The following is a 22,946-nucleotide window of genomic DNA, read 5'->3' as shown; positions in this document are numbered from 1 at the left end:
AAACTTATGACAGCGCCATAGAGAATCAGAGATGGGCTGAGGCAGGAAGGTGAACAGCTTGGGACCCAGCACTCCTGATGTGTCTCCCTAGGGCTTTGCAGAGGGAAGGATTCCCTCTCCCAACCTGCTAGCAATGCTTGTCCTAGCACAGCCCAGGATGTCAGCATGTTGCAAGGGCACGTTGCTGGCTTGTGATCCATTTGGTGTCCATCAGGTCAGAAGGTCCTTTCCTGCAGAGCTCCCTTCGAGCTGCTCAGCCCTCAGTGGGCAGTGCTGTCTGGGGTTATTCCTCCCCAGGTTCTGGACTTTGTATTTTCCACTGTTGAACTTCATGAGGTTTCTGTTGGCCCATTTTTCTGCTTCCCTCTGAATGGCACAACTTTTTGGCATGTCAGCCTCTTCTGCCAGTTGTGCATCAACAGCAAACTCTCTGGTGTGTGTTCTGTCTCATCACCTATGTTACTTAGGAAGAGAATTAAAAAATATTATCCCCAGGGGTAGACCACTGGGGACTGTCCTCCAGATGAACTTTGTGCTGATCACAGCCCTTGGATCTTGGCAGTTCAGCCAGTTTTCAGTCCACCTCACTGTCCACTCACCTAGTCCATATTTCATTCATTTATCTATGGGGATATTATGAGAGGCCATGTAAAATCAAGATGAATGTTCACAGTTCATTTCATCATAGGAGGCTCTTGGGTTGGTCCAGTGTGATTTTCCCTTTTCTTATGCTTATTGCACCTGTCATTGCCCTGTCTGCAATACATCTGGTATGTTTTTCTGGTGGATTTGTCCCAGTGCCTTCCCAGGGCCTGAGGTGAGGCTGATCAGGCTGTAGTTCCCTAGATCTTCTGACCTTCTTGAAAGATGGGGGTGATATTCTTTTTTTTCCCAGTCCTCCAGAACCTGTTCAAGTCACAACCACCTTTCAGAGACTACTGAGAGTGGCCTTGGAGGGATACCAGCTCACTCCCTCAGCAGTCATGGGTAGATCCCATCAGGCCTCAAGGATTTCTTTATGCCTACTTTAGTTCCTTTAAATGTTCACTAACCTGATTCCCCCTCCACTGGGTCTAAGACTTCCCTGTTCCAGATTTCCCCTGTCTTGGGGGCCTGGGATTCCTACCTGAACAAGTAAAGACAAAGAGGAAGAAGACATTGAACACCTTGGTATTTACCATGTCCCCTGTCACCATTTCTTCCTCTCCATTTCCATTTCAGGCCCACATTTTCTCTTTCTTTTGCTGCAGATGTACCTGTAGGAGCCCTTTTTGCTGTTCTCACCAGACTCAATTCCAGGTGGGTTTTGGCTTTCTCAGTCCGTCCCTGAGCCCTCAGACAGCTTCTCGATGTATATCTTCAATCACAAAATATGAACTTGGACTGTTGGAGATATATGTGACAGGTGACTCATGTTAAAATTAAGCACCCCAAACCCCTCCATAACATAAATATGCCACACAACAAATATGATGGTAATGACTGTGATGTAGAAACAAAATTTATTTTCCAGTACAAGCTTTACCTAGATATTTCTTCATGTTCCATACGATTTTTTCATGTTTTAATGTATGGAATATGCTTGGATTGTCAGTGGGTGATAGGCAGAATGTTTTGTTTGTTACATATTTGCCTTTGTTTCCTTCTTTTTCCTGCTGAGTTGATAAAGACGAGGTTAACTTATGATCCATACCTCCTTAAGTAAAGTTTCCAGCTCTCTCTCATTATTAACAGTTAGTGTTTTTAGTCATGTGTCATTTAAACAATGGCCAGGTATTGGAGTAGGTGCTAAGTGCAATTCAGTATTTCTTAAATATGTTTGAACTACTTACAAATAGTCTTACCACATTTTGTTTGATAAATAAAAATGTCTTTCTTCTGGCCCCAGACTTTGTAGGCAGAAAAATAACCCAGATTGCCTTTGGAAAAGGCTTTATCTCACTTTTTTAGGGTATAAGCTTATGCTAAGAAGCATATTCCTGGCATACTGAAGTAGTCTCAACTTTGCAGCTATCTTTATCTGTCTTGCCTGCATAAACAAAAGCTGATACACAGGTAGGTCTCTTGTTGGTCCTTCTTCAAGTGGCATAAGCTTTTACTCTTTATCTTAGTTTAGTTTGTGTCCACTATTCTGCATGGTTGGTTGATATTGTCAGCCCAATGCTGATGTTGAAGTTGGGTAATTCCTGCTTACTCATTATCCTCTTGAATGCTCTTAAGGGGATGTGGTTTCACTGTATTTATGAAGAGGATCAATTAAGGTAATCTTGGATTAATCCCATTACACTCTGGTCTTGTTTATAGCTTTCTTTTTCATCAAATTTACACAAACCGTGGAAAGGCGTTATTCTGTTTGTGGTTCTGTCATTATCACTTATTAGAGAATTCCTCCCCTAAAAAAGTGTAAATGTATCCCTCATTGCATTCCACTGTTCACAGAAACACAAAATAGATGTACCAAAGATTTTGATTATGTTACTTTTAAAACATTGTCTTTTAGGCACTGATCTTACACATAGTAATATGTATATGGTCACCTTGAAACAATCCTGTCAAATTTGTGGTGCTGTTAAGAAAATTAGCTTTAGTTTCTCACTGGAGTTTTAGGATGTTCAAGAAGTTAAAAAAAAAAATTGGGGCTTTCACCTGACAGCTTCTAGAGAGCTTATGAAATGACTCTATGCAAAGCGGGTAACATAAGATGCATTTACCTATCTCAGTTCAAAACTATTAGCACATCATTTATGGGATCATAAAAAATGCTTCTTGTTGAATGAGTGCTTTGATGAGAAAACCTGCTAAGAGGAGAAGTGTATGGTATGCACTGTAATATCAAGTTGATCTGTAATCATAATTTTTTGATGTGTCAATATATAAGGGAGTAATCTGTCTCATTAAAAAAAAAATAGAGTCTGATTCATTTTCGCTGGGTCAATTGCTGTTGCTAACCAAGAGTCTTTGTCAGCTTTCAGGCTTTCTTGTGTGTTGTGTTTTTACACTTTTGCTTAAAAGGCAGGTAAGATGATACTGTTAGCAGTTTCTGCTCTTGTCTTTTTTTACTTGGAACAATAATGTGATAGACTTAAAATAGCTGCTTTTAGCAAATTCTATTTTTTGCATGTGTATTCATGGGGAGACAGATGGACAGAGAAGGATAGAATGACTTTGATTTATTTGAATTAACAATTTTTTTTCTTCTGTTTATGGTGTTGTCTCTAGTGTCATACAAATTCATTCATGAAATACAAACTTTGATAGTCTTGGAGAAAAAAAATAATTGTGATCTCTGAACATGGTACAAATGTTATGGAAATACAGTTTATTGTTGAAGTGTTGAAGTGTTGAAGCAAAAAAATGTTACTTTCTGCTCTGAATATTTAACAAAATGAAAATCTCTCAGGACTATGTCCTGTCCACAGGATGAGTTAATCTCCCACGGTTTATATTTGGATTGCAGGAATGATTCTTTCTTGCAACTTTGTAAATATTTCCTAGTGGAGTATCTTCACTGTATTTCTTCTTACTCATATCATGTGGTTTTAAATTTTGCATTCTAATTCTCCCTTATTTCAGACTGGTTTTTTTTGGTCAGTATTTCTTAAGAAAATGTTATACAGACTGAAGCAATAAGTTTCTGCTTATGAGTGGGGGTGTTGTACTGAGGAATGCAGGGAGGTAACTGCTGAGTGCCTTAGACTTGTAGTGAAACCTCATTTACTAGTGTTGTTCTAAGCACCTGGCACACAAGAATATTCCAGGATTGGGTCCTGCAGGCAGTCAACTTGATAAAGAGGATTAATTCCAGTAAATGAACATACACGTAAGGACTAAGATCTTTGGTAGTCATGTACTGCTTATGTGTGCATGAACACTTTATAATGATTTTTGTCTCCTGGATTTTCTTTGCAGTGTTTCAAACTACTACAGCACTGGAAAACTATTTGTGTGTTCCAACTCTAGCACATAAAACAGGTGAAGTCCTCAGAGAACTAACACTGCAGAGTCCATAGAGCCTGGCATGGCTTTTTTGTTTGTTTTCGACAGAACATTTGAAATCATTATTAAAGCTTCTCTTTTCCTTCACTTTGGTGAGCAGGTTTTGATGTTTTAGTGAGCGTTGAATTGTGAGAAAGAAGCAAACTCCTAACTGTACTTTAAAGGATTAAAAAAAAAAAAAAAGAGAGAAAAAGAAAGAAAACCCCAACAACAAACTAACGCTTTCCCCCACTCCTTCCAGGCCAGCCGGAGCAAACTGCAGCATCTCTTCCCCGCTGCCCTGCCGGCGCTCCTCGGTCCCACCAGCGGATGCTGGCGGTGCAGCCCCTGCGCTCCGGGCACGGCGCTGCTGCCGCCGGCGCTGCCGGCGCGGTGGGACGGAGCAGAGCACAGCGGGCAGGCTCTGCTCTCGGCCCTTCCCGGCATTTCCCGGCCTTTCCTGGCCTTTCCCGGCCTTTCCCGGCCCTTCCCTGCCCGCATCTCCCGGCGGGTCCCGGCCGCACCCGAGGCAGCTCTCCCCGGCCCCTCCGCCCAGCCAGCGGGGTCGGGTTTGCTCCCCTTTCTCTCGTCCTTTTCCGCGGCGCACGGGCGGCTTGGAAATCGGAAATGATCTTAATTAAATGTTTTATGTAGAGCAACAAGCGGGCCCTTTTTGTGCGCCAGGCGAAGGCAGCAGACCTTATCACAAAAGACAAAAGCAAATATTTATCAGGGAACAAAAGATGTCCACGGTTGCTTGCAGAGGGGGAGATTTTTCTCTCTCTCCCGGTGAAGATGTTTAACAGCATAAGATGTTTATCGGGACTCCTTGTTGAAATTCTTTGTTTCCCTGCAAGACCTGCAAATGAAACTGTTTTTCTTTCTGTGAAGCACATAATGAAGCCCATGAGTTAAACTGCAGAGAATGCAAACACCTGCTTGTCCCTCTGTTGACTTTGTGTTTCAAGAAGGTCTTTTCTGTTCCACATGATAATGGTTTGGGGACTTGGTTTTGTTTGGCTTTTTATTTGTCCTGTGTGGAGAGAAATGGTCATCTTGCCTGTCTTCACTTTATGCCACTTCTGATGCAGGAATTGTCCCCATTAAAGGAATACCATGTTGTTAAAAGTATTCCCTCTCCTTCAGAATCTTATGCGTCATCGAGTGAATAAGCTATCACATTTTACTGCTTTCCCTGTCTGGTTAATTTTTTTTTGTTTGTTTTTTGTTTTGTTTTGTTTTGTTTTTTTAATATGCTCTGTTTGATGAGCTACATGTCTAGGACTTTACATTTTCGTCCATGAATGAAAGGCAGGAAACATTAGAATCCATGTAACCCCTTCCAGCATTTTTGCCTGTTCTTCCTAACTATTTCATACATGGAAACACAGTATTTCAGATGTACTTGAATGCTGATTATCTAGTGATTTCACACATGTGTATCCCTAATGCAATATGATTTTTAGTTGGTATTTGAAACATGCAAACACTTTTATGAGTATTTATCCCCAACAGCTGAATTATCAGTTACCTACAAAATCTTGCAAAATAGCTAAACATTTTATAATATAAACCCTTACTTTCTCCTGCTTGTGAAGAAAGTACTTGTGGTTAAATTTATTCAATGGTAAATGAAAAAATAATAAGCATTGTAAGTTGATGTTATTGCCAGTTTTCTGGTACTGAACAGCCTAATTCATAGTAGCGCCTGTAGTCAGTATTTGGGGGTTTTTTTATAGCTCACAGTATTTGGTGAATACTTTAAAACACTTTTCCACTGCAATTTAAAGTAAAGCTTTACAATGACATATGCTTTTAAGTATAATGCTGCAAAATAAAGTCCTGCATCACAACAGAAGTGTTATACCCAGACAGGCCTTGTCGACTGTTTTAATATATTTCATAAATATTGGGGTAGGGGAGATTTCTGGTTCTTCACATGACTATACTTGTAGATAGTCCTATTTGTCTGGGAAATTATATTTGAAATGGTGGGACTCCTGGGAGCTAGCCCCTATGGAACTGACACCTTTCTATTTCATATACATCATTACATTTTAAATTAGTAATGTAAAATAAATCTTTGTATTGGAGACAGATTGAAGTATTGTTTTTGTTTCCTTATTCATGACCATAATATTTTTCTCAAGCTTCTTCTCTGAAATTTCACAAAACTGCCAGTTTCACAAGAGCAATTCCTGGGTGTGTTTGTAAATTATTTACCTTTTTACAGATCTGAAAGGTATCAGTTTTAATGAAATAAAATTATTTTAGTTGTAATTTAATAGAATAGTTCTTAGATAAAGATGTTCTATGATTCTTTATTTTCACGTGTCTATTTCAATTCTGATTACAGAGCTTGCATTCTATTTTTCTTTCCCATTTACTGAGTCCAGATAGTTTGATACTCTTTTCTTAAAGTTGTATAAAGAACCAGTAAATTAGATGTTCTCAGGACAGGACTTTCTTAAAACAGGTAAAAATGTCCTTTTTTATTTTTCTTTCCCAGTTCAGAGTTTGTTTTTGTTTTTGGTTTTGGTTTTTTTTTCATTTTACCAGTGATAGAGCATGTTCTGTGATAATTTGCAAAATTCTTCTCTTATACTAAGGCTTTTTGTATTTCTGATAATGCTAGAGTGTGTGTCTGGAAACAAAAAAAAATATATAACAGATTACACAATATTGTGATTTTTTCCATTTCATCGAATGAAATTGTTATCTATGCTACTTTGGATTGAACTACTATCATTTTCTCAGGTGCTTTGGCAAAACACAAGTACTTCACTAGAGAGGGATTTCTTCTTCAGAAACACAGTATATTCTGAAGACAGATATTCCGTAAAATATTAAATGCCATGTACTTCTGGACTGCTTTTGCCCTTAGGGTAAGTTCTCTTCTTAAAAAAAAAAAAAAAGAAAAGAAACTAGGACTGCTCCAACTTTCTTTTCTAACAGCACATGCATTATTTGAGGATTTTATTGTTTTGAGGTTTATAAATACTGTAGTAAATTATTATTTATGCAGAAGCAGAAAAGTAGAAATAAGTAGAAAAAAGTAGAAGCATATATGCCCAAGTTCACGGAAAAAGCTCATCTTTTAAGATAACTTACCTTCTTGCTTACTTCTATCTGTTAGTATACCCATAATATTTCTTTTATCTAGACACAAAAGAATTCACAATGGTTAACATGGTCAACAACTCAGAAATAATGAAAACCATACTGCTGTGGAAATAAATTCACTCCAACATTAGGAAGCCATTTATACAATGGTAATGCATTGTTGCTGGTGATAGCAATGCTGACCATTCCATAGGGTGGTTGGGGGTGAAAAACCAAATTTAAAATTTATTTTCCAGTGCATTTGAAATATTTAGAGATGAAAGGGAAGGTTATTAAAATACAAGTATTTTTGGTACAGTTTTGTACAGATGGGACTGTAATTGGTGACATGGGAATAGTACATATACTGAAATATTTGAAATGCTAATTCATTTTTTGCTTCAGTTTTCCAACTGCCAGCTGTAATTATGGATCTCATTTAACAGATGCTAACACAGGGAGTAACTTCACTCCTGGAGTAGTCCCACTGAGACATGGAAGTAAAGTTAAGGCTCAGGTGCTTCAGGATTGTTGTAGATAAAGTTCTAGGATTTTGTTGGATGCTGCTATTAAAGACTGTCTGGTGCCTAGGTTATAAACCATTTATATTTTGGATATTTTTAGTTATACATAAACTAAGTTATGCACTGAAATACTTTATCAAGATTAATAGAAGACTTTAGATATAAATTTATCACTGTTTACAGTCCTTAAAATTTCATTATTTGTTGACAGAGGTGAATGAATCTGAAGTGTTTTTAGCTCCTCAGAACTCTCATAAAATTTAAGAGATGAATGTGAAATGTTTTATGAAACAATTTCAATTAGTTTTATATAATTTTCCAGTGGGATGTGTTATATACAAAGAAGTGTTTTAATAACAGTAATAGTGTCTCTAAATTTCCTCAAGTCTTCTTTTTTTAATTTTTAAGAATATCTGAATAAAGCATCTGTTTAAAAAAAGTTCTATACAAGCAAATATTCAATTGGCAGAATGAACTGAAATAAAAACTTAAGGCTTTCGTCAGTGTCTTCCCTCTGTGAAAATTGTAAAACCACATTAAAAAGACAACCTGTTTTAGTCTATTTATTGTTAAAACATAAAATCAACTAAATACATAGAATAAATTTTGTTGTTTGTTTGTTGTGGGGTTGGTTTTTTTCAATATTTAAATATATGTACCATTTGTAATTCCATTTTTATTTATTGGAAAAACTATATTTCAGGTCAATGGGAAACCCTATATTTTTCAATACAGTTTGGAAATTTAATGTTGAACTTTTACGTCAAATGAAATGTGTTTGCAATGGTAAAATTAAAAATTATTAATATACTGAATGGCTTCAGTTCCACAGGACTTCTCTACAAAGATTTAGTAGGAACGATCCAAAATGATCTGTGTAATGGTAATAGAAATTACTTTAAATTCTTTGTTGTGTAACAGGAAATATGTTCATTTTCTAACACTTTGTGGCTGTTGAATAAATTTTTAAGAATTTATACTAGAAATACAATTTTGTAAATTCTGGGTAATATTTTTATATTACCAGGGACAGGATAATATTTTTTCCTTCACTGTAAGGACTGAAAATCCGTACAGGACAAAGAAGTGAAACCCTGAAGGAATGTACTACACAGTCGAACAAATTCTCCTCAATTCCTGGAAAGGAACTAAGCTTATTATCTTGTGGTGTTGTGGTGGTGGTTATTATTATTATTATTAATTTTTTTCCCAAGTGATTTTCAGACACTTTAATGATTTGTGAGAAAACAGAAAGCACATTTTGAAGCAACTTCTGAATGCTTCAGAAAAAAATGAAAGAACAGCCTGGTTCTGTGCTTCCTTTTGAAACTTAAACTTGGACAAAAGTGTTTTTGCATTTGTTCAGATGCCTTTTTTCTTTTTGCTTTGAAAGGACTGTAATTGAGTAGGGATTTGTTTTGATAAGAACTAATAGAAGTGTAATTATAAAAGGGTGAGTACAGATTACAAAATATTGTGTTGTTTCAGGTTTTCTAGATTATTCAATCATTTTTTAAAATGTTTTTGCTCTCCTTATGCCAGTGCAAAAAACGAGGGTATGAGTAATGCAGTACTTAGAAGGTTAAGGTGAATTTTCAGGCTGAATGCAAAAGCAATAAAAAGTATAACAGGAAACTTCATATTGCTTTACAATACTGTTCAGGGCCAGACCATAACTGTGCGAAGGATAACAAAGTGTGAAGTAATTTGCTATCTGGGCTTATGTGGTTTTTCTGAAAGACACAACATAGTATCCTTTTAGGCATTAAAAGGGATGAAGTAAAAAGAAAAAAAAATCCTTGCTTTGTCAACCAATGCAATTTATTTGCTTGATTTTTTACACATTTTCCAACATTGCTTCCTGTGCAGGTTGAGATGGTGATGAACACAGGTGGCTAATTATTCACATAGTTTTATGGAAGATAACCCTCCCTATTTTTCAGCCCTTTGTCCCTTACATCTCTTACAATTGCAAGTTCCTATTTTGATACCTAGTTAGAGCCAAACAAATACAGGAGAGATCTCCATCTTGCCACTGTTCTTGGCTTTATAGAGTCATGTTTGTTTTCTTGGTGTGTGAGTGGAAGGTAGCAGCAATTTAATCAAGTCAGTATATGATGGGCTCTGGGAGGTTTTGGCTTTTCACTTATTCCTTGAAAAGATGGACCAATCCCATACCTGCAGCATCTGGAGACAAAAGGAATGAGAATACTCATCTCTTGGGTGAGATTTCAAACCAGTGGCAACCTATTCAGGCCAGAAGGGAAGAGACTCTCTGTGGAGCTTTGGAGTGACCTTAACACTCCAGGAGAGCAAGAGGATGGTTCTGGTGAATAGGTAGGAAGCCAGGGCAGGAGAAATTCCAAGGTGTTTGCCTAGCTATGAGGAGGACTTTGTTTTTAGTGATAAGAATGAGACAACAAAAGAGGAAGAATTCAGGCATTTGTTTTCTCAGGAGTCTGAGTAGTACCAGGAAGGTGTTCCTGTTTTGTATGCAACGTCAGGAACAGAATAAATGTATTTGGCATAAGAATGTCACTAGTAGCTCGGCTGTAGAGAAAGATGTTTTTTAAAAAACTGCATGTTGTGGATAAAATTAGTTTTAAATTGATTTGTTTTCAAATTAGTTTAGCCATTCAGATTCAATTTTATCTAAGACTTTGAGGGGTTTGTAGACAACTCTTTCCTGAATAACACTATGGAGCTTTTTGGCATTCTACCCAAATTAACAACATGCTGCGTCATTAAAAAATAAGACAGCTGCAATTTTTTCTTGGCGTAGATTTCTGCAAAGCAATAATAGACTCCCTATGTTGATTACAAATATGTAAAGTGTTTACTTTGCTCCATAAACTTGGAGCATTTCATGTTTGGATATATTGTATTTGGCCTCTTAAGACCTTTTCCATTTTTCTGCTTGTATCTTGTTCGATGAAGGTTTCAGGTTCCATGCAAAAGAGATTTTTGAAGGATCAAACTGGTGTGCCCTGCAGGAGAAGCAAAGACAATGAAGGCTTTTGCAGGCAGAGTACACGTGTTAGGAATCTTGCCTTTAGTTAATACCTATTGTTTTAGTGATGGATTGCAGTTTTCCAGTCCCCTCATTTCTCCATATTTTTAAAAAGACTAAAATTGACCAGGCATGCAAACAAGTAGTGCTGTTCTTTATTGTTACAGTGAAATACTAGAATTTATTTGCTACTAGAGATTTGCTTATTATTAGACCAAACACAAGTTTCTCTTTTTCAGTTTCTAAGGCTTCTACAGAGAAATCTCCAATCTCCATACATTCTAGGTGTTCCTATGTCTCAAAATTATAAACTGAAGAACCACACGCAACTTTCCAGTGAGGTCTGTTCGCACCAATAATCTTCCTGCATAATCTCATATGAGCACAAATCTTTCCCAATCAGAAACTTCAGGTCTTAGGAATTGTAAAAATTGTTTACAGCTGGCTAAAAGCTTCTCAGAAGTATTGATAAAAATGCCTTTTGCTGGCTGGTAATAAAGGAAAAGTCGGGGATGGACTATCCCTGCCTTGGGCTGGAGAGGGCTGGCCCTGGACTTGTTCTATGGGGCAGTGCAGGGAGTGCATTTCTCAAGAATTAGATTTTAGTCACTCAGTATTGATTGCAGGCCATGTCCTAACCATTAGAGTTGTCTGAAAGCCAAGAATTTAGTTTCACAAAATATTTCTGTGCTGTTTAATTTTGCTTTTCCATTTTATTGCAACAGGAGCAAGGTTTCCTCATGCCTTTTGGTGTGGCACATGGATAAATGGTGCACCATATGGGAATAGGAGAAGCCATCCTGGAATAGCTGGTGGACTGGAATCCCATCCTGTTCATGCCTTTTACTGTGCATGGCCAGGGCAGGGATGCAGATCTGAATCACTAGTTTTGTTTTCTGTTGTGAAAATGAAGAAGTTCTACCTTAATAAAATACATTCTTATGAAATGTTCAAATTTTCACTTGTTCAACTAATTTTTTACTGGTTCGTTGTTGGTAGCATTCAGTGGATCACTTTTATGCAATATCCTACTGCTATGCAGGATTATTTTCCAGATATCTTTCATGTTGAATAACACACAATGTCAGACAGAATTGACATTTATGAAAAATAGAAATATGAGTGCTAATCTTCTTACTGTGAAATTCTGGAGGCTGTTAGTAAGAAAGTTTAATCAACCATTAAAGAATCAATAGTTGCTAGTTCACAGAAGGTTTATAAAAATTTTAATTTCTTTGGTTCCAGGATATTGGAAGATATCATTTTCAACAGCCTTAAGGAGTTAGAAGTCTCACTCCCATAGAATTTAAAAGTAATTTGAACATTTTTATACCTCAGGCTTCCTTGAAAATCCCAGCATGTGTGAGTTGGATCTGTTCTTTTATCACTGAAAGCAGTGAATTGTGGATTCTAAATTCCTAGTTCTTCAGAAATACATGGATCTGGACAACCAGAAATGAAACATTCATAGGTAAACTTTGAATTCTTAGAAAAACCTTGTGGAGGAACTTTTAAGTATCTCATAATGAGTAAATTCTGTTTCATTTTTCTTCTTGCTTGTCTTTACGTTCCATCTAATTGTGAAAAAAGAATGTCTTAAGTATTTCATAACCTTTTTATTTTTGTTAGTTGCACAATTTAGATAAGAGAACTCCTTTTACTGGGAAATATTTGTGATGTGAAGACTCTTCACTAAAAACATTTTATTTCTATTCATAGTGCTAACAGAAAAAATACATGTCGCTGTTGAGCAGCTAGCAGAGTAATGAATGCATCGGTTCTCAGTGGCAAGAAGGAATGACCTTTATTGTTTTGATTTCATCACATTTATAGAGTTCTCAAAAGTCACCCAGATTGGTCAGTCAGAAGCCTTCCCCCAGGCCTGATTGGCCAGGCCTGCACTGCCCAAGTTCTGGGACACTGTTCCAAAACATCCAAACTTTATCTTTATTTACAAAACACAAGAAAACCTCTCATGGGAAAAACTGTGCTAGCCACAAATACTTGCCATCTCTGTCTCTCTCTTGATATCTAAAATTATCTTTGGACTGTTATCTTGAATTACTCTGGAAAATATTCAGGCTAACTTAATAGTTAGTTACTATTATATTTCATTATATTCAGTTAATCAGTCTAAATTTACTGGGAAAAATATTTTCAGTGGATATTTTTTTTAAGTTTATTTGTTACCTTTGCTTTTACTATCATTTGACCAATAATTCAGCCACCTTTCTCAACTCCTTGACTCATAGGGCTTCTGGGTTATCCATAGTCTTTCTCAACTTCAGATGTATTTCATATGGATCCATGTGAAACACACTTGCAGGAAAAAATAATGTGTTATTGTGCTTTGGGTTTTGAAGCATGTGAACCACATTCATTTCAGATTAAACAAATGAGGGAGATGCTCCTCAGCCAGGCATTCAAACCACAGAGGCAAACTAGAGTCAAAATGCTCCTAGCATGGGCATCAGCTTCTCAGTACCAAGATGTAGCCTGGCAGTTGGAGCATTTTCTTGGAAAGGGGTTTGTATGTATTGACCCTTTCATGCACAGAAAAGGAATGGCTTAACCATCATACAGCCTGAACTGGTCAAATAGTCTATTTCTGTATTTAAAATAAGAAAAAAAAAAAGAATTGTAGGAATGAGCCAACAGCATTGCCCTTCCTCTTCCATGGTTAGCATGACTTTTAAAGTAAAAATGCTAAGGTGGGAGGAAACACTGCTGAAATCTGGCTCCTCTACATCATCTCCTGGATAAAGGTGCCCTCCTACAGTTCTGAGGGAAACAGTTCTGAGAGAGAGGATTAAATCATGGCCTTAGTATTCCCTATTGCCTAACTGGAGACAGAGATCTGATAAACATGCCGAGGACTTTTGTAGTGTCTTCTTCCCTCCCTCCCTTCCTTCCTTCCCATCTCCCTCTCTTCCTTCCTCCTTCTGTCCCATCCAACCTTTATTTCTGTTAGAGTATTGCTGAAGGACAGAAGGGAGAAGGAGGAGGAGTCCTCACCCTTTTCCCTGAGCTGATACAAGCTCTTCCATCCCTGGCCATGGGAGCATTACCTCCCACATGCTGTACAGCAATATCCCAGCTGCAGCTTGCTTGGCCTCCTGGGAATCCGACTGGCAGGAGTGAGGTAGCTCAGCCTGCTGTGCCATCCCGAGGTTTCAGGATGTTTCTGCTGCGTCGTTCCTATGGAATGAGTGGGAGGTGAGTGGAGGGTCAAACTCCAGATCTAGAAATGCACAGTCCTAGTCAGAAAACAGCCTTGGTCCCTGTAGAGTGTAAACACTCCTGGGTAATGGTAAAATAGGAATAGCCCATCATTACCAAGCAGTAGGATGAGATCTGCAGGGAGGACGGTTTTCTCCCATCAGGAGATGGGATGTATTTACTGTATGGATAGGGAACAACTGTGCCAGGCTGTGAATCTGCTGTGGTAAGCCAGGAGTTCCATCACCAGATTCTATCATGTTGAAACTCTTAAAAAATTCCCAAGTGTCCTTCCCATTTGCTCTGCTCCACAGTTCAAACTAAAATATGCTGCAGAAAACTGTTCATCTTGTCAGAAGTTGGCATTTTTATAAGCAAAAGGTAGTAATGAAAGAATGATTTGTCTCTCAAGAAACATTTCCTTTTCATGATTAGACAACAGTAGAATAATAGAGACCTTTCAAAGCATTTATGCAAAGAGGCATGTTATTATGCCCCAAATATAGTCTAGATTCAAAAGACAGGATCAGGGTGCTTTAACTTCCTCTGTTTGTGCTGTGGTTTGTGTATCACAAGACAACAGCTGTAGATCAGAGGACAGACATGCTCCTGGCAAGTGATGGGTGTTTGTGAGCAGGAACTTCCTGGGAGATATTGACCTGGTCACGGACAGCTGCTCGGAAATTTGTTAAGTAATCTATCTAATATGTCCAAGGAGTAGCACATCTGAATCAATCCATCCAAATGCCTCAGGAATATCAATAAAGAGATAATAAATCTGATAATTCTCTGTGATCTGCTCTGGTGTGAAGCTACTGGGGAAGCCTTGCACAATGTGAAGATTAATTCTAGTACACATTTGTTAGGGTGACAAATGCTTCATGCCAGAAATGTGGCTGGTGAAAAATTCATTTCAAATTAATTTCAAACTTTATTTTCTGCAATAATGTGCTGTCATAAAACTGAATGGCAACAAATGCCAATTGCTGAGGATGTTTTCAAAAGGGAAATAGATCCCAGGTTTACAGAATGAGTTTTCTATCTTTTTTTTCCTTTTGTGAATCTCCCACTTAATTTCTGTTCAGCAGAAAACCATTTCTTTCTTTGCTATTGTTCTACATTTTAAACCATAGTAACGATAACATTAAACCATTAAGTATAACATGGTAAATACAAAGGCTAAAGAGGTAATAAATGTATTTAAGTAGATAATATCCTCCCCCAATTAGGTACATTACTTTTAAGTCCTTTGTGAGAAGGGGGGAAAAAGTCCCATCAGGCACAGTCCTGAAAGTCATTATTTTTTTTGTTTCCTTCAATTGTGGTAGGTATAAAATTAAGTACATAGTCTAGAATTATGCCATATATAATTTGTTTACTATTTTTTTCCATTTGTCACAATACCTCAAACACCTTTAGGAAAGAATCCCAGCACTTCTGCTTCTGACTTAATGATGTGAGAAACTGGCAAACTGGCACAGGGCAAACTGGCACATCTAGGAATTTTTTTTTTAATGTTTGAAAAACTCAGAATTCTATTTGTGAGCGTCAGTCCAAAAATTACTGAGTATTTGGGACTACCAGCATCTTTTCAAATTACCTCCAGATCCACTGAAGATCAAGACTAGTATTTTAGCCATCTATATCTTGGTCAGTGAAAGAAATTGGTATGTATTTTAAAAATAAAGAGGAGAAAGGAGGAGTTGAAGTTTCAATTTACAAAAATAAAAGTGAACAGCTATTAATTCACACAAAATGCTAGTTTCACAATCTGAGTCTGCTAAATTGCAGCATCTGGATTGTAGACTTCTTAAAACTTTATAGATTACAATTTTTTTCTACATTCATAAATTTTTGCTGGACAAAAATCTGATTGTGTCTTAATATCAAACAGAATGCTCTGTGTCCTCTTTGTTCATACCACCATCTTATCATGGTATATGCCTGTTGTAAACCTAGATAAGAAAAAATTGTGCTGAAAGCAAAGTAGATGATGGAATCAAAGCATCCCACTACCCTCTGTCAGTGAAAACTTGTTCCTCAGAAACTCAAACTCTGCTGATGCCACTTTGTAGGCTCTTTGGCACTGACTTTTGGAAAAGAGCAAGAGCCCTATAATGCCTGTTCAGGCAGTGGTGGCTGTTCAGAGCTGCACCGAATGTATTTTTGAGAATATCCCGTTTTCCCCATTTTATACACAATTTTTTGGACAGACCTGTGATCTTCCTTTCTTTCCTGCACACTATGGAGAAATCCCAGCCTCTATCCCTCAGGTGCTGCTCTGGGGACTGGCTCAGAAGTCGCAGCCCAGAGAACATGGTGTTGTGGGTTCAGCTCTCCAAGAGACAAATACAGGATGGGGTCACAAGGTGGTTTGAAGCCAGGCCGTGGTTGGGAGCAGAACCTTCCTGCCTCTTTCCTTTAGCAAATGGTTCAATCCATGGAATTCTTAAGCAGAGCTTGAAGATTTTATTTAACTTTTATCTTAGTGTGGAAGGCAGCAGGACATGGCTATTGCATGGCAGTTTGTTCCTACTCCCTTAAATAAGATGTTCTTCTCATTCCCTATCCAAGAGAAGAGCTGTGACAGCATTTAGCATTTAATGTCTTAGTATCAAAATTTTGTTCTGGTATGCTTTCCCATCCCATGGGCTCTGTTGTCTCTCACAGAATTTGCTTTTGTTTTGCTTCAGGAACAAAAATTTTGATTCCCATTGTAGCTCTTCTGATGCACCACAAGATGTTAATTTCAGAGAGGTATTTTACAGCCCCTTATTAAACACTTACACTTTACAGTTTTGAACTTGTAACATCTTATTCTATGGACTTTAATCCATCTTCATAAATTATATATTAAATGCCAAGTTTGCTCAGCTATGAAGTAGAGGGTGCTGGTGGGAACTCATTTCAGCATATTCTAAGTGGATTTCACCAAAGTTCCTTGATTCAGATGAATTTGTATCAAGTATTCTTCATAACTGCTTTTCTCCTGAAAGATCTGATTTATTTTAAGGCAGAAGTACATGTTTCAGGTTATTCTGTGCCTGTTATTAAGAGTGAATATCACCATGAATGTGAATAGGGACATCAGGAGATGAAGGAGAGTGTCCTACTGTGCTACAACCATCGAGTTTTCTGTTAAATGGCTACCAGTTGAGGGACAGGACTTTCCATCTATTTCTTAAGGTACATAGCAAAAACAAAACCAGTAGCTGATGACATTAAAATATGTATTTCAAAGGTTTGCAATGTTAGGCAAAAAGTAGTTGAAACCCAAGAATCTGACTTATGCATATGGAGATATCTGTGTATACTAATAAGGAAATCTAATTGGCAGCATGTCAGGCTTGTTTTCGTCTTTGGATCTCATCTTCAGTGTGTCCATGTCTGACAGTTTGAACCATGAGTGGTTTAGTCTTGCATCCATGTAAGTAGATACCCAGACATGACAAACATGTTGGGACCAGTATTATTTAATATCTTCATAAATGACAAAGATAAAGGCATCAATGCACCCTTGGCCAGTTTTGCAGATCTGAGCACCAAGCTGAGTGGTGTGGGTGACACACCTGAAGGATGGGATGCAATCCAGAGGGATCTGGACAAGCTCAAGTGGCCCATGGGAATCTCATGAGGTTTAACAGACCAAGCCCAAGGTGCTGCACCTGGGTATTGGTCCCCAGTACCAATCCAGGCTGGGGATGAACAGATCCAGAGCAGCCCTGGCAGAAGGACTTGTGGGTGCTGTGGGTGAGAGGCTGGACATGCCCTGGCTGTGTGCACTGGGAGCTCAGAACCCCCATGTGCTGGGCTGCAGCCAAAGCCCCGTGGGCAGCAGGGCAGGGAGGAGATTCTGCCCCTCTGCCCTGCTCTGCTGAGACCCCACCTGCAGTGCTGCATCAGCTCTGGGCTCCCAGCACAGCAAGGACAGGGAGCTGCTGGAGCCAGGCCAGAGGAGGAACCTAGGTGATCAGAGGGATGGAGCAGCTCTGCTGGGAGGAAAGGCTGGGATAATTGGGATTGTTCAGCCTGGAAAAGAGAAGGCTTTGGGGTGACCTTATTGCAGGTGTTACAGTATCTGAAGGGAGCCCACAGGAGAGCTGGAGAGGGACTATTTACAAGGGCCTGGAGTGACAGGACAAGTGGGAATGGCACCAAATTGACAGAGAGCAGGTTTAGATTAGAGATTAGGAAGAAATTCTTTATTATGAGGGTGTTGAGGCACTGGCACAGGTTTCCCAGAGATGTTGTGGATGCCCCACCCTGGGAAGTGTTCAGGGCCAGCTTGGATGGAGCTCTGAGCAACCTGGTCTGGTGGAAGGTGCCACTGCCCATGGCAGGAGGATTGGAACGAGATGAGCTTTAAGTCCCTTTGAACCCAAGCCATTCTATGGTTCTATGATAATTCAACACTTGAGATTCATGAAAGTGATGTGTATTATATTGGGATCATTTGCTTTGTGTTTGTGCATACTAAAATATGTATTATTTTCAAATGAAAAAGAAATTTATCTTGTAGAAATAATTATTCAATCTCAGATACATCAATTATAAGGAAAATATTTTATTTCTGTTCTGCCACTAGGCACTTGGTTCACAAACTTCTTCTATTAGATTATTGAAAAATATTTATTTTCTGTCTTCAGTCAGGGGAAGAACTGCAAACTCAGAAAGACAGTTTCTGCAAGATATTTTCTTTTGTCTTAAAATGATACAATTCAGCTGTGGTCTACGTACCTTTAATTAAAACAAAGTGCTAGTGGGCTTCTGCTGCTCCAGACAAAGAGGATAAGACAGAAATGAAGTCATTTGTACTTAATACAATAAAGTATTAAATTAGTGTCTTGTAAACTTGATTGTCACTCTATTGAAGTTATGCATGTTTACAAACTATCTTGAATTTGGCTGAAAATCTTGTGAAAAGGGAATGCCTCAAGGTAATGTTTATACTTTTTGTATATTATTTTAAATTTGATTTGTATTTCTTGTTGTCTCAGCTTGCACTTTCTGTGTATGTCCATATTGATTGTGTACAAGTCTGTGTAGATTTAGGACCAAAAGTCAGTTTCCACTGTGGTAAATACATTATCAGAAAAATTAATGAAATTCCAGTTACATGACCATTGATTTGACCAATATAGATCTCTTTAGTTCACTTTTGTCTAGTCTTACAGTGCTTATCTTCACACTTCTGGAATTAGGTGGTGGAGTCACCATCCCTAGAGCTGTACAAGATGCCACTGGATGTGGCACTCATGCCATGGTCTAGTTGACAAGGTGGTGAATAGTGTTTCAGCATAAATGGTTCTGTGGGTATTTTGAAACTGTTACCACAGTATGCAACATTCTACTGTATACTGGATACTTGGCAAATACAAGAAAGCTTATAAATCTTTACTTCTCTTTACTATTTACTTCTAAACTGTTATAAACTCTCCACTCCTAAATGGTGAAAATCAGTTTTTCAAAGAAAGGGACTTCATAGTATTTATAGATAAAAGCCATAAAAACATGGCTTGAACTCTAGAAGTCGAGTTTACCAGCTTGGGTGGGGGGGAGGTTTTTTGTTTGTTTATACATTTGTTTTTGTTGTTGTTTTTGTAATTTTTTTTCCTTGTGAATCAGACTTAACAAGAATGACCTGAACTAAGATAACCTCAGAACTATACAGTGCAGTGTTTTTACAGAGACTTTGTTTCTGAAAGAACTGTGATTTGGTTTTATTTTACAGGGCTGGAAAATAACATTTTCCATCAATGTCAGCTTCTGCCTGCCTTGATTCTGCACTCTGAGCGATGCCACATGCAGCAAAAGGAAGAGGCTTCTTGGAATAAGGTAGGTTCCATGCTTTTGCACAAGATCTGAAGTTCTTCATAGTTACTTTTCTGTTTAATATAAGTGATGCCAAACAGGTTTTCCAAGTCTTTCACTTCACCTTGATTTTCATTGGTTTTGGTGGCTTCCTCTGTGTTGGTATTTACCCAACAGAGTTATTAATGAGTCCAGGTGTTGTAGTGGGCTACAATGTTCCATGAGCTTTCATTCATCTCACAGTTTTGTTCCAAAGCATTCTTGGGATTTTGTAACTGTTAACCTGTGACTGCAGGTATAATCTGTAGTCCCTGTCATCAGAAAGAGCATATTTTAGTTAGCATTCCATAGCCAAGGTTGTTTCCTAACAGAATGGTTTAATGAGAGTGATTTGAGAAAGGTTTGCATACTGTTTACAATATTGTTATTATTATTAATGGACGTAATCTCTGGTCAAAGTGCAGTACAATGAATAGATACTGCCTAATGGCCTTGGTTCTCCTTTACTATTTTCTCACTGAAGCTAAAAGACATATTGAGGTGAGAGTTTGTTACTTAAACATGGGACTGGTAAATATGACACAAAACCTGCAATAGACCCACAACCATCTGGAATGGCAGCTGAGCTCTTGGCAGGATATTGTAGGGCATGCAAAATGCACGAATTGCCTACACTTAGCAGTCCTGTCCTATATGTTAGATTTCTCTTTCAGGAAACTGTAAAAACTTGTAAAAACAGTTTGGATTGTGATAGATTGTAATCCCAGGTTCAGAGGTGATGCTGGGATTCAGGTGTACCTGGAGACCTGCAAGGCAAGGAGGGTTGAAATGAACAAGGCAGAAACTAGGAAGGTGTTGGACAGTAAGGGGGTGCTTAATTTATGTTATTTTCAATGGATTCTTTTTCCTACTTATACTCTTCATGGGCTAGCAACTCACCACCTTCAAGTGAGTGACAACTTTTCTGAGTTGTTCTGCCATGCTTTATTTCACAAAAAGAAATGTATTAATGGCTGTATGCTGTACTGCATCCCCTCATTGTGTACCAAGCGTACGGGAAAATATTATGGTCAGTATCTGACATGTGGAACTAATTTACCTCTGTTGGAGTTCAGGGAGAGGTCTTGGCTATTACAGTAGATGAAAACATTAGGAATTATAGACACCTCACCTCATGATGCTTCATTTGGAGTTTACATTTGTGATGATATACTATGGATAAAATACAGGGACGGTATCCTGGCCCCACTGAAATCAGTAGGAGTTTTTCTCTTAATTTCAACTAGGCCATGACCCTGGGAATCTCTACTGGCTCCTGGTGAAAGATTTGTTCTATTCATGCCCCTAACTAGACCTCCTCTATGGACTTCATTTTTAATATTGCCCCTAAATCTGCTTCTTAGGTAATAATTCTCTTTTATTGAAATTTGTTTGTACTTGATTTGGAGGATCCTCAAAGGAAAACATGTTTCTATACCTATATTTTTCTATCCTTAAATATGACAGTATTGTTAGGGGTAATTATAGACTGAGTCTCAGGAAATAGTATCTGATGTAAAGAGAAAGGACTTCAGAACGATTTACCAAAGGATAGGGTGGGAATCCTATAGGTAGGAAACTATTATACAAGAACTGCAAGAAACAAGGCTTAACTCTGAGAGGAAAGACTAGATCACTTAAGTGCTCTTTAACGTCATCAGTTTCTATGATTGTAAATTCTTTCCTTGCACATATTGTGGATTTTCCCCCTTACTAACAGTTTTCATTTGATAAGCTTATCTTTGTCCATGGGTAAAAAGATGTACTTTAGTATTATTCTTGCTTTAGTAAGACACTTTCACACTCCCACTGTCATAGCATATATTGCCCACAGGTCATTCATAATTAACAAACCCTTGACTAAAGGACATCAGAATTCTTATTTTCTACATAATATTTCTTTTCTATCAGCTGATCAGTGGAGCTCTTTGCTCTAATGTATTCTAGTTATTGTATATAGCAGACATAAGAGTATATTAAAATTGTTGTGTGACATATGAAGCTAAATTTTGATTGTCAAAAACATGAATGCTACACCTAAGTGATTTCTGACTCTGAGATATTTTCTTTATGCAAGTATTAATTGCTTCTGAAAAAGGGACAAATATGAAATGCTGAGTGTGCTCTCATTTGATATCTGATTTATCTCCTTCAGTATCTCAGATTCATCAGCTCCTGTTGGAAGTTTCATTCTATTGGTGGACCTTGTTTTAGGAATTTTACAATTTTTTTCATTTGAAATCTCTCCCAGTTTGGGCTGGGTTATAAGACCTACACAGTTTATATGTCCATGTGCATCTGTATGCTCAAGTACTTGTCTCTGTTGGAGGTTTGAAGCTGAGTGGTAGAGATTTTAAAAATCTTCTCTTCTGCATGCTTAGGCCCGAGTGTCCGTATGAATGTTCTGTTATGCTTTGTTACATAAAGTTATGCCAGGAAGGAGGGCCCTGAAGTTATCAAGCCATTTATTGCTTAGTCCCATGGGGCTAATTTACCATTTTATGCTCTCTGCATTTTGCATCATTCCTTTAAAAGTGTGTAAACCCCTTATTTTCCATCTTGAATTCCCTTGCCTTAACTCCCTCAGATAAGTATCCTGGTTCTGGCATTGCCTCATGTCTAAGATGGTTAACATTGCAGAGGGAATGGGGGTAAGGTGTTTTCACCAGGGAAATAACATGATGTGTGTCTGCCATGGGTGTTGCTGCATTTAGTTCCCTGTGCTCTTCCTGGTATCATTGTCACCTTCTCTGCTGAACTGTGAGAGATGTTTAGGGCAGTCATGTTGAGTACATGCATATTATGCATGTAATGAACCAAAATATTCAATCTTGATAGTTCCTGTTACTTTTGGATCAACTGACTGAACCAGTATTAATCCTTTGCTTTGTTAATTAACTTGCCAAAGCAAACCACTTATTCACCTGAAAGAGTATCAAGAAAACAAGGCCCTCATGTTCTTCTCATCACAGTTGTCCCAGATGTTCAAGTATTTGAAGTATACTGTAGGTATAACCTTAAACTAATTTGTAATGAATGTAGTATAAATAAATCCATTTTTTTATTCATGATTTCATAGTGATAAGAATGTTGGATGGAGGGAAAATGATTCAGTGCAATTTGTAACTTGGAGAACACAATACATTTGTCTCCTTTTTCTGTATAATACAAAGAGTTCATCTGTTGCACAATGTTCATTTTTAATTAAACATTTTATCATTCCACAGCCTTTTATTGACATTCCTCATAATAGAGCTGATAAGCTC

General features: G+C 37.9%; 1 protein-coding gene across 5 annotated transcripts in view; it reads left to right on the top strand.

Moving 5' to 3' along the window:
* The window catches only part of LOC146445479 (uncharacterized), a 335,842-nt gene that overhangs the window by 129,507 nt on the left and 183,389 nt on the right, over window positions 1–22,946 (top strand). For all 5 annotated transcript variants that reach the window (XR_014855136.1, XR_014855137.1, XR_014855145.1 and 2 more), the window contains one exon: window positions 19,562–19,665. The gene's annotated coding sequence lies outside the window, so the exon portion shown is untranslated. The remainder of the gene's footprint in view (window positions 1–19,561; window positions 19,666–22,946) is intronic.

The sequence above is a fragment of the Lichenostomus cassidix genome, chromosome 1 (assembly GCF_008360975.1).
Source record: "Lichenostomus cassidix isolate B80296 chromosome 1, HeHo_3.0, whole genome shotgun sequence".
In the NCBI taxonomy this organism is placed as follows: domain Eukaryota; kingdom Metazoa; phylum Chordata; class Aves; order Passeriformes; family Meliphagidae; genus Lichenostomus; species Lichenostomus cassidix.
The sequence above is the reverse complement of the archived record's forward strand: the minus strand, read 5'-3'. Positions and strand labels throughout refer to the sequence as shown.